We start from the raw sequence: 11,832 nt of genomic DNA on the forward strand, positions 1-11,832 counted from the left end.
TCGGTCTATGAGGGTACGTGGACACACTCTCCCCTCTTGTTGCTATGCATCACCATGATCTTGCGTGTGCGTAGGAAAATTTTGAAATTACTACGTTCCCCAACACAAAATGCGATCAAAACGGCGGGCTTGACCGATCCTAGCTAGTGGTCGAATCTTGGAAAACTTTTTATGTTTCTCTTAGTAAATAGATACTTATGTACCTAGAAATGATTTTTGGAAAAAATAAAGAGGAAACTATGAGGCAGCCACAGTTCAAATTTGACCCGCTTCCAGCTGAATCGGCCGAAATTTGTCTTTTTCACGAGAGGTGGATAAAAACTTTTGAAACCCAACCATTTGGTCAATTCTGCATTAAGTATGGCCTAGTATTTTATAAAATTGATTTGGTCCAATTTTGTAGGAATTATTTGGTAGGTCCTTCACAAAAAAACCTCATTTGGGGCACTCAAAAAATGGAAAGTGGCTCTTTTGTGCAATGAAAGTGAAAACTTCCTTAGGCAACATTGTTTGCCATTCCAAGATGCACCCTTGTGCACAATATAAGATTATTTGAACAAACTATGCCATGGATGTGGCTATACGATTGATTATTTGGCTGGAAAGCCATCGATCTCCACACGTGATAGCTCGTTTCTGAGAACACTTTTTAAAAACAATCGCCGTATTACAAGTTTGCTATTTTTCCTAGGAACTTGGCCACATATAATGACATAATGAGAAGGTTTTCCAATTTTTTGATTTTTTTTTGAATTTTTTATGCCCGTTTCAAAATGCAGTCAAAACGGCGGGAATGACCGTTCCTAGCTAGTGGTTCAATCTTGGAATTTTTTTGGTGTTTCTCTGATTAAATACATACTTATGTACCTAGAAATTATTTTTGGAAAAAAATAAAGAGCAAACTATGAGGCAGCTGCAGTTCAAATTTGATCCGCTTCCAGCTGAATCGGCGGAAATTTGTCTTTTTCATGCGAGGTGGATCAAAACTTTTTACACCCAACCATTTTGTCAATTGTGCATTAAATATGTCCTAGTATTTTAGAAAATTGATTTGGTCCAATTTTGCAACAATTATTTGGGAGGTCCTTCACAAAAAAACCTCCTTTTGTGCACTCGAAAAATGGAAAATGGTTTTTTCGTCCAATGAAAATGAAAACTTCCTTAGGCAACATAGTTTGCCATTCCAATATGCACCCTTGTGCACAACATGAGATCATTTGAACAAACTATGCCATGATTCTATCCATAAGATTGATTATTTGGCTTGAAAGCCATGAATCTTCACACTTGATAGCTCGTTTCTAAGAATACTTGTTTAAACTAATTGCCGTATTACAAGTTTATAATTTTTGCTGGTAACTTGGCCACATATAATGAAGCTATGCGAAGGTTTTCAAATTTTTTGAATATTTTTGAATTTTTTATGCCCGTTTCAAAATGCGGTCAAAACGACGGGAATAACCGTCCTAGCTAATGGTTGAATCTTGAATTTTTTTTGGTGTTTCTCTGATTAAATAGAGACTTTTGTACTTAAAAATGATTTTTGGAAAAAATACAGAGCAAACTATGAGGCAGCTGTGGTTCAATTTTGATCCGCTTCCAGCTGAATCATCGGAATTTTTTCTTTTTCGTGAGAGGTGGATGAAAACTTTTGACACCCCCATTTGGTCAATTGTGCATAATATGTGGCCTAATATTGTAGTGAAATGATTTGGTCTAATTTTGCAACAAATATATGGTAGGTCCTTCACAAAAAAACTTATTTTGGGCACTTGAAAAATAAAAAATTGATTTTTGTGTGCAATGCAAATGAAGACCACAAAATCATCATTGTTTGAAATCCTAAGATACATATATGTGCACAATATTGGATCATTTAAACATACAACATGAGGCTAATATGTTGAGTGTGTACCCGAAATAAGATGGTACAAAATATAAAAGAAACAAAAGAAAAAACGCACAATTAAATATGCTAGATTCTGATTGGTGGAACCATCTATCACATGGATCGATGACATGGCAGACATCCATCCATCCATTACTAGCAATCCAACCATCTATCCATCTGAAGAAACCTACCGCACAAAACCCTACCTCACTCACCTCTCCTCCCTTCCTCCCGCCCGCCGCCTCCCTCTCTCTCTCCCCGATCCAGATCGACGCCGCCTCCCTCTCTCTCTCTCTCTCGCTTCCCGTCGCCAGCAGCGGTGCCCTCCTTCCCTCGCCCTCTCCTCCTCCCCTCCTCACGGCGCCTCCACCATGCCACGAATCCCGGCGACCCACCCCGTCTCCGCGCCCGCCTCGGCAACCACCTCCGCCACGCGTCCGAGTCCCATCCATGTCCGCGCCGGCTCCATCCCTGTCTCCTTTCTTGGGAGGTGACCCACACCCGGCCCCACGGCGGGGGAGGGGCGGCGGCGGCCCCGTGTAGATCCCATCGGGATCCTGTCCTGATCACAGCGCGGACGCATGCCCCAGACGCCATGACCCGTCTCCCTCCCCTCCTCTAATCAGGAAGGAGAGGCCAGGCGACGGCCATGAACTCTCTCTGCCCGGGACGCCGCTCGCCATCAAGGTCACCCCCACCCCCTCTTCGATCTGCTCTTCCTCCTTTCCCTAATGCGCGCCATTTTCTTCCTCACGCAGGCAGGAGGCCGGCAACACGGTGGTGATGACGCCAGCATTCAGCACGGACAATCCCTGCTCGATTCGGCCAGGCTCGAGATACACCCATCCCTCGGCTCTGCTACTTCTCCCCGACTTAGGTAAGGCACTCAAAGCCGTCTTCCACTCTCTCCGCTCGAGCTCGCGAGGCACACCTAACTAGACTACAACAAGAAGGTCCTCGGCGAGCAGGAGCAGCACACGGTCAATTGCTTAGGCCAAGACATCTTACACTGGTTGCCTAGCTAGGTGTAGAACACATTGCTAATTTTGTGCAAGTTAAGTAAAATATTGCTGGATCTGCTGGACTGAACTGCATCCACGTACATAATCAAGACAAACCCTTGACTGCCCACAGAAGAAGTGCGAAAATATTACATGAACAGCCCAGATCCAATGACACATTGCATTACGCCAGTCTCGATGTGCAATCATATAATATACTCCAAGCATCACACGGTACAATGCAAAATGGTCTATACTCTTTTCTGAACTAGGGGACTCTGACCGAAGTGGGCTAACTGAAACCGATTTCCGTTGCGATCATACAGCATGTGGTCTATACTCTTTTCTGAACTCAGTGACTTAGACTGAAGTGGTGCTAACTAAAAGTGATTTCCACTGTGTTTCAGGCGCTGAGCAACGGGAGATATAAGAGCGTGTGGCACCGCGCCGTGGTGAACTCGGACAGGCCGAGGATGTCCATCGCCTCCTTCCTATGCAGCATGGTTCTGCTTCTCCCCGACATAGGCAAGGCACTCAAAGCCGCCATGGGCACACCCTCTTGTCTTAGGTTTCGTTTGGTTAACCGTCGGTGTTAATTACTGCTGCTCATGAGCCTTGTAGTATCGTTAGTGGTTCTGGGAATTTATGTACTGATGTGCTGCTACTTTTGGAATTATTGCCTGGTGTATGTCTGAACAGTACTGATGCGTTTGCAGTGCATGAGTGTTTTTCTTTTTCTTTTTTGACAGCTTGTTTGTGGTGCCTGAATCTATACTGCTCTGCTTCGTTATCGTATAGTCTAGTAGTATATATCCATTTGCTGTTACTGGATTCCATGTCTAGTGTTTTTTACTGTTCAGATGCTTTCATCCATTCCGGCTGTACTTTATGTGCATACTTGTTCTACTAGCAAATTCTCTATAGGAAGTAGTTCAGGCTACTGTGATGCGAAACTGAGACATATGTGGCATTGACATTTTTAAGCTTGCATGCTGTAGATAATTTACCTGTTGATCAAATATACACCTCCATATCCCTGCAAGTAATATTTACATCCCTGCATATATCTGCATATCATCCATTGTGATCGTACTTTATGTGCATAGTTGTTCTACTAGCAAATGCTCTGTAGAAATTAGTTCAAGCTATTATGATCTTAAAATGAGACATATGTGGCACTGTCACTTTTTAAGCATGTATGCAAATCTAATTTACCTTTTGGTCAAAGCTAGTATTTTACTTAACCCTTTTTTTAGAACATAGACGTCAGAGACGTCCGGCTTTAAATTAATAAAGCCCTCAACATAGGCAGCGTACAGAAACGAACAACCGAACAAACGGAGGTCACTATGTTCAAAGGCGTGCCACAAAGGACACGACGGCGAGATAAAGTGCATTACATGGCCTAACCAGCCAAACTAACGAGCACACAGGCTCGGGGGGATCTAACACCAAAAGGACTGCCCATCCCTATGAGGCAGCAGACGAAGGAGACGGAGCTCGGGACATGGAGTAGACGGAGCAAAGTCGATCGATAGCTTATCGGTGGAGATCAGAGTCCTGTTGCCTTCCCAGCGGAGCCCACTGCTGCAAGAATAAGATGCATTTGAATATAACATCAACGGGGTGAGAGGGAAACACTCCCTCAATAGTAAGCTTGTTACGAATGTTCCATAAGGCCCATAACATGGCCGCGGTACACGTCCACATGATCCGATGCAGAGAGCCCTGGATCGAGGACAAGAGAGACACGAGCTCAGAGCGTGAGCGTGGATCCCAATCCACCCCAGTGGCCTCACGGACCGCACTCCAAGCAAAGCACGCCAAAGGACACCGGAAGAACGCGTGGTCAGCATCTTCCGCGTCAACACACAAAGCGCAAGGGCCGGAAGCGGGGCCATTGTGCTTAGCTATATTGATAGAGGTAGGAAGGCGATCTTGGCATAGTTGCCATAGGAAGACCTTAATCTTTAGCGGGATTCGCGCCTTCCAAAGCCCCGTGGCTGCCATAGGAGCATGGCCGCGACATAACTCGCGATACAGGGACTTGACAGTGAACTTGCCAGAGCCCGAAAGTCTCCAAGAGACCATGTCTACGGAGTCCGACAGATGTACATTTGCTAACAGAGCCCGAAGGCGGTCCCAATCTGCCAGCTCCGGGCCCACAAGCTCTCTTCTGAAGTGTATAGGGGGCGGAGTGGCACTAAGGGCCGAAGCAACCAGTTGGTTGGGCTCAACCGCAATGGAATAGAGATGGGTGAACTCCGACCAAAGAGGCTGCTGGCCTATCCAAACGTCGTGCCAAAAACGCGTGGAGCGGCCGTTATTAACCGTGAACCTCGCACCCCTGGCGACGTATGGTTTGAGGGCTTGGATGGAGGTCCAAAATGGGGACCCCTACGGAGTTGCCTCAAAGAAATTCCCTTGTGGGAAATACTTGGCACGAAGGAGGTCAATCCAAAGGTCAGTCCCTCCCTGGGACAACTTCCAGATCCACTTACACATAAGCGCTATGTTCATCAGCTTAGAGTTGATGATCCCGAGGCCCCCTTGGGCTTTAGGTCTGCAAACAGCTTGCCACTTAACCATGTGGTACTTCCGTTTAGGGTCCGCTCCTTCCCAAAAGAAACATGCCCGCGGTGTGTCCATTTTCTTGTGGACCCCATCAGCCAACAAGAACATACCCATGGCAAACATTGGTAGGGATGAGAGTCTGGAGTTGGTAAGGATTAGTCTTGCCCCTGAAGACATAAATCGGCCTCTCCACGGACATACCCAGTCCGCCACCTTAGTGGTGAGAGGTTCCCAATTGGCAATAGAGCATTTCTTCTTTGCGACTGGGAGGCTGAGGTAGGTAAACGGAAACTTACCAAATTTGCAATTAAGCAAGTTGGCAACCCGTTCACTTTCGGCCGCGTCCATCCCTATGGACACCACATCACACCTTTTGGAAGTTAATTTTTAGCCCGGACATGAGTTCAAAACACAGCAAGATGGCCTTAACCGTTGCGATACTGTGAGCGTCCGGTTCAAAAAGGAGAAGAGTGTCATCCGCATACTGCATGTGTGACACGCCGCCTGGGATCAGGTTACCGACCACTCCCCTAATGTGGCCAGCTGCGCGAGCTTTGTCTAGCATGTCGCCCAGGGCGTCTGCCACAAAGTTGAAAAGAAACAGTGAGGCTGGGTCCCCTTGACGCAGCCCACGCTTGTTGCGGAAGAAGTTCCCTATTTCTTCATTCACCTCTATCGCCGTTTGGCCTCCCGAGACCAATTGCATCATACGGTGAACCCAAACTGACGAAAATCCTCGATCCAAAAGGATTTGACGGAGGAACTCCCAGTTCACTCGATCGTACGCCTTCTCAAAATCTAATTTTAAAAGAATCGCCGGCTGGCGAGTGCATTTGAGCGAGTGAACGATTTCTTGGAGGGCCAGCGGCCCCTCCAAAATGTTACGACCACGGATAGAAGCCGACTGATTCCTACTAATAATACGATGAGCTACCGGAGATAAGCGCGTCGAACAAGCTTTAGAACAAACCTTAAACGGGACATCAATAAGTGCTATTGGGCGGAAGAGTCTAATGTTGTCCGCGCCCTGGTCTTTGGGGATAAGAGAAAGAACCCCAAAGTTAAGGAGGGAAATATCTACTGTACCACGCATAAACCCATTACAAACGTCGAAAATAGGACCTTTGAGCACTTGCCAAAACCTTTTGAACATCGCCACCGGCCACCCATCCGGTCCCGGGGCGGTGTCAGATTTCATCCCAAGGGCGGCCTGGTCGATCTCCTCGGGAAGGAAGGCGAGGCCCAAGCCTTCATTCTCCTCATCCGAGACCCGCAACGCGGGATCCCAAACATCCGACCGCAACCGAGCCCGGGCCTCCTCCCTGGAGCCCATCAACTGGATGTAAAAGTCGTAAATATGTCGAACGATATCCTGTTGATGCAATAGGAGCCCCTGCTCAGATTGCAGTCTTAGGATGGCGCATTTACGGCGCCGGCCGTTAGCATAGGCATGGAAATAATGTGTATTCGCGTCCCCCTTGAGCGTCCACTTGATTCCACCGCGCCTACGCCAGTACTCTTCCTCAGCACGAAGGAGGGCCTCTACTTGAGCCTCTACAGTGTAACACTGGGCCCAGTCTTGCTCCGAGAAGACCTGAGAGTCCGCAGCTGCATCCATACGGGCGAGGTCCGCAACCAAACGCGCACGGACCAGCTTATCCTCGCGACCCTGGTTGGCCCCCCAGCCTTCTAGAGCCGCACGCATCCCCGCCCCTGCGGCAATCCAGAATTCCATGGGCCCACGTGTGTGCCCGATCCGGGCAACACAAGTCTCCCATTTGGAGAGGAAGATTTGCTCGAAATCCGGGTGCTCAAACCACGCAGTCTCAAAGAAAAACCGGGGGCTTCGTTTTAACCTATCCTCCCTCGAGGAAAGGATCAGAGGGACGTGATCCGACCCGATCCTCGTTTCAGCGTGTAGGGAGCACATAGGAAACAACATTTCCCACTCCGCGGACATGAACACTCGGTCAAGCACAAACCGAACTGGTGTAAGCTGCTTGTTTGTCCAAGTGTAACGTGCGCCCACACGGGCCACTTCCCTAAGGGCCATTGATGCTATCGTGTTATTAAACATGGACACCCTTGTCCAGTTAATAATCCCGTTGTTCTTGTCCGCTCCCGAACGGATTAAGTTGAAGTCCCCACCGACAATCAGCAGCAAGTTGTGCACACCTAAGGCTGCAACCTTCTCCTGTAGTTCCCCCAAGAACTCCTGAGAGTGCGAGTGGTCAGCCGGGCCGTACACCACGATAACCTCCCACTCGCTGAGGGTTGCGCGATGGCGAACGTGTACCGACACAAAGAAACGGCCGGCATCCCACGCCACCACCTCACAGCAAACCAGGCTGACACCAAGAAGTAGGTCCCCCGAGTGTCCCACCGCAGGCACCCAGTGCCATACGAAGCGTTCGAGGGGATCGATGGCTAGCAGGTCTCAGTGAGAGAATTCAGTTTTAATGGTTTCCTGCAAGCCAACAACATCGATATCCTCAACGCGAATGAATTATTTTAGCTGGGTCCGCCTCCCAACGTGGCCGAAGCCTCGGATGTTCCAGAAAATGAAACGCATTAGATTATGCGATTGCGGAGGCGGATACCGCGAATGGTAACCGCTTTGGCCACTCGCCGTGTCCTGACAGGACCACTGGCTGAGGGGGACGGCGCAGCCCCTGCTGCTGTGTCTCCCCGATCGGGCCACACATCAGGCATCAGAGAAGCCCCTGCTTCTTCTGCTACCGGCGCAACGCGGGCCGCCGCTGCCTAGGCCAGCGCGGCCTACGCAATTTCTTTAGCCCGGATGAGAGATAGGAGCTCTCGCGCCTCCCCCTCATCAGACAGATCTACCCCACTATCCGCTAAAATACCCCCGAGGCGCTCATCTGAATAATCATCAAAAATCGTAAAACAGGGTAGGAGGTTACCTTCGATCTCCATGTTCTTCTGAGCCACCAATTGCTGAGCGCGCTGAAGAGCAAGGAGGTTGCCCTTGGCGCCCTTCGAGCGAGAGCTCGCCCGCTCTTGTGCCACCGGGGTTGTCACCAACGCCTTGGAGCGTTTGGCCATGGAGATGGGCGCCGCCTTGGTCACCTCCGCCCGCAGCGCATCCAAAAGGGGAGGGGAAGCCGCCGGCGAAGGCCTACCGACCGGACCCCCAGGGGAGGCCAGCGCCATCACCACCGGCCGGTGCGAGACAGGCGTGCCCGCACGGACCGAGGAGTCTTGCAGCCCGCCGGCTTCTAGTGGAGCCGCACCCCGCCGCTACCAGGACCGCGCGCAGACATGGCGGAACGCGGCGCGACAGCGCGCAGCCCACCCACATTCGGAGCCACCGGGGAGACGAGCATGGAGCGGCCCTCCGAATCGCACGAAGCCGATATGCCCTTGTCGAGGTCGAGGCCGAGGGACAAGTTGGAGCCATATTGATTGAAGCCCGTCTCATTGCTGCCCACGCCCACTTGGTGCTCCTCCAGATCCTTTGCGGCCCCCGAAGCCGGGGCCACGGCATCGGAAGCCTTGACCTTGAGGCCCAGCTTATCCCAGGTCGCGGTGTCGATGGAGTCGTCCCCCATACTTGTGTCCTTATCCTTGTCCTTGTCCATGTCATCCGGCCCCTTGTCCATGGTTGCCGGGGGGTGGGGAGGGGGGCATCACCCTGATTGCCACCCGACTCGGCCTCCAGCCGGAAGGTGAAGCCCTCACTGTTGAACCACACTTGGACATAGCCTTTGAGCTTAGCCGGGGATCGGCACGCAAAACGCATCCGCACTGGACCCAGCCCCGCCAGCGATGCCTTGTCCACCTCCATCAGGCGTCCGATCATCACAGTCCCTGCCATGAGACGGTTCACGCAACGGTGCTTGGGTGGCACTCCCCAAAGCTTAACCCATACATCCGGCATGATTTCGGCCTTGGGCTCTTCCTGAGTCGCTTCCTTGATTTCTGCCATGATGTCATTGAGGGATAGATAGAGTTTGCCACTTCGCGTCGCCATCCGCAGCATGGCCTTGTTGGGGAAGACGACGGAGAACGTGTCAGCTCCGACGGCCGGCACCTGCCAATCCCATTCCCCTTCGAAGAGGTGAGGGAGCTCTGCCTCCAAGATGGGAATCGACAGCTGGCCAGGCGCCGCCGAGATGAACGCGACGTCTGCCACCACCGGGGCCCGGATCTCCTCGCCCTCCATCTCCACGTAGGGGAGGCAGAAAAAGCCCTCGCCGGGGATGGCGTTGCCCATGATCTGCAGCAGCAAAGGCCGCCCGCGAGAGGGGCAATGCGCCGACGCGTGTCCCTCCTCATGGCAGACGACGCACAGGGGCTTGTAGTGACACATGTTCTAGTAGTGGCCCACCCGACCACACTTGAAGCACTCTGGCCCGTCGGACTCCACCACTAGGATCGGGGCATCGGCCGACCCCTTCGACGCAACATATCCCTGCACATATCTGCATGTTCTAATCTTCTGCACATGGGTTGGTATTGCAAAATGAGGCTACTCTGGAGAAAGCAGAGGACTCTGGGGAGAAGGCTTCCATCAAGGAAGCAGACATGTACTGCAAGGCCATCATCGGGAGGTGTTGCGCGGCGCCACCTGCCTGAAGGGCAGCCTGCTAGTCATCGCCCTCGCAGCCGGGGCTGGCTTCATGCTCTCCCCCAACCTGGACCTCACCGCCGACCTGGAGAAGCTCCAGGCAATGGCGTTATTCTTGTTTGAAGCTAAACTAGGCTACTGCAGTTCCAGCAAAAAGTAGGGGAGCTTAACTGGAATGTGGCAAAATTAAGTGTTTGACAGGTTATAGTCTGTTCTAATATCTGGCTACATTGTACTCAACATATTATTTCTTGTACCAATCCACTCATAAATCCAACCTGTAGACTAGTGAAGTCCATCCAATAGAAAGCTGCCACCACAACCTCTATTTGCATGCATCGTTACTTAGCTTGGAAGAATGACTACACACGTATGCATTCTAATGATCACATACATGTATCTAGTTCTCCTCATAAAATATTTGCATGCATGACAAAGCTCCAACACGTACACTCTCATGCTTACTTAGACTAGAAGCATTCTGTACAAGACAAACTACTATATGCTAGTATTACTTACACTGTGTGTGTGGGGCACTCTCCTTTAATTTTCTAGCATGTTAAATTTAACATTCTAATATATTTCTTTGAAACAAAGTCTAGCATAACTTATTTACTTCATTTTTTAAAACAGCTAATACATATTGAATTATTCAAATATTAATCTAAAATAATAACCAAACAACTACAGGATAGTGGATTAGTAGCATGCATGTGTGACTTAGTTTTTGGTGTGTTTTGCTTGCAGGTCATTGTTGTGAAGGCCGCCAAGGGAAGGAGTGGGGGATTTGGCACAAGGCTGGTGATCAAGTCTATGCTCTCTCCTCCATGCAAAGACCTAAATTCAGCTTGACAGAGAGCACACGAATGGTTTCATCTTGACAGTGGGTGAACTAAGCCATTTTTGTTTAGTTTGCTCTCTGCCATGCCAAAGCCATCATTGTGATCCTGCTGCCATCAAGTCTCTTTTTCTTGTCAGTTGTTAGCTTGAATTAATACATGTTCATATAGCTAATTTGCTGTTGTTGTGCATAAAATTCTAGGAAGGTCTGGCTGCAAGTTCTGGCTGTAGTGTGCTCTCATGTTGTACATGCCCCTATGTTTAGTAAGATTAAATTGCTACTATTAATGATGAATGTTTGAGTTTTGAAATTTGAAGCATCACCTACTTTCTCGTCCTGTAGTGTTTAAAACTGATAATTATGATGCATTGGTCCATATGGCCTTGGCTTTTAATGACATACACATTCTAGTGCCAGATCCAAATGTAGGGGACAATAATTTGCAGCATTAATTAGGTCCTGCTATAGTCTTTTTTAAACTTGTTATGAGATTGAAGCATTTTTTTCTAATTTCTGGTTTGCTGGTTTGCTGATTGTTGTAGACAAATGTATGAAACTCCTTAGCTATGGACGACAACTACTTCCTTGAGAAGAACCAGCATCACCCATCAAGTATGCCATCGAGGTAATTCACCACTCCCTCCAGAACCAACTATGTATTTTCTCTAGTTGCTCTCCCAAGTTTTGTGCACAATATGCGTCAAGTTCTCCCTAAATGCAAGGGATTGTATATGTAAAACCAATTATCCAATACATTTTTCACAAAGAGATTAGTCTTCTTATTTAGCCCTGATGTTTTAATTTATGGAGTTGTTGCTTCTTTGGTCAGATTTATTTCCTTGCTGTATGCATAAGAATAAGCTGATATGAACATAATAATGATACTCTGCATGATATGAGTAAAGTGCTCTATTTTCTTGCGTTACCTTTCTTG

At 49.0% G+C, this 11,832-nt stretch overlaps 1 long non-coding RNA gene across 1 annotated transcript; it reads left to right on the top strand.

Annotated features, from left to right (window-relative positions):
• Nucleotides 1-2,138: 2,138 nt before the first annotated feature.
• On the top strand, nucleotides 2,139-3,580 carry LOC123133692 (uncharacterized). Its single transcript, XR_006465352.1, has 3 exons — nucleotides 2,139-2,578; nucleotides 2,650-2,768; nucleotides 3,300-3,580. It is a non-coding gene; the product is annotated as an uncharacterized lncRNA (long non-coding RNA).
• Nucleotides 3,581-11,832: the final 8,252 nt, after the last annotated feature.

Source organism: Triticum aestivum, chromosome 6B, assembly GCF_018294505.1.
Source record: "Triticum aestivum cultivar Chinese Spring chromosome 6B, IWGSC CS RefSeq v2.1, whole genome shotgun sequence".
Lineage (NCBI taxonomy): Eukaryota > Viridiplantae > Streptophyta > Magnoliopsida > Poales > Poaceae > Triticum > Triticum aestivum.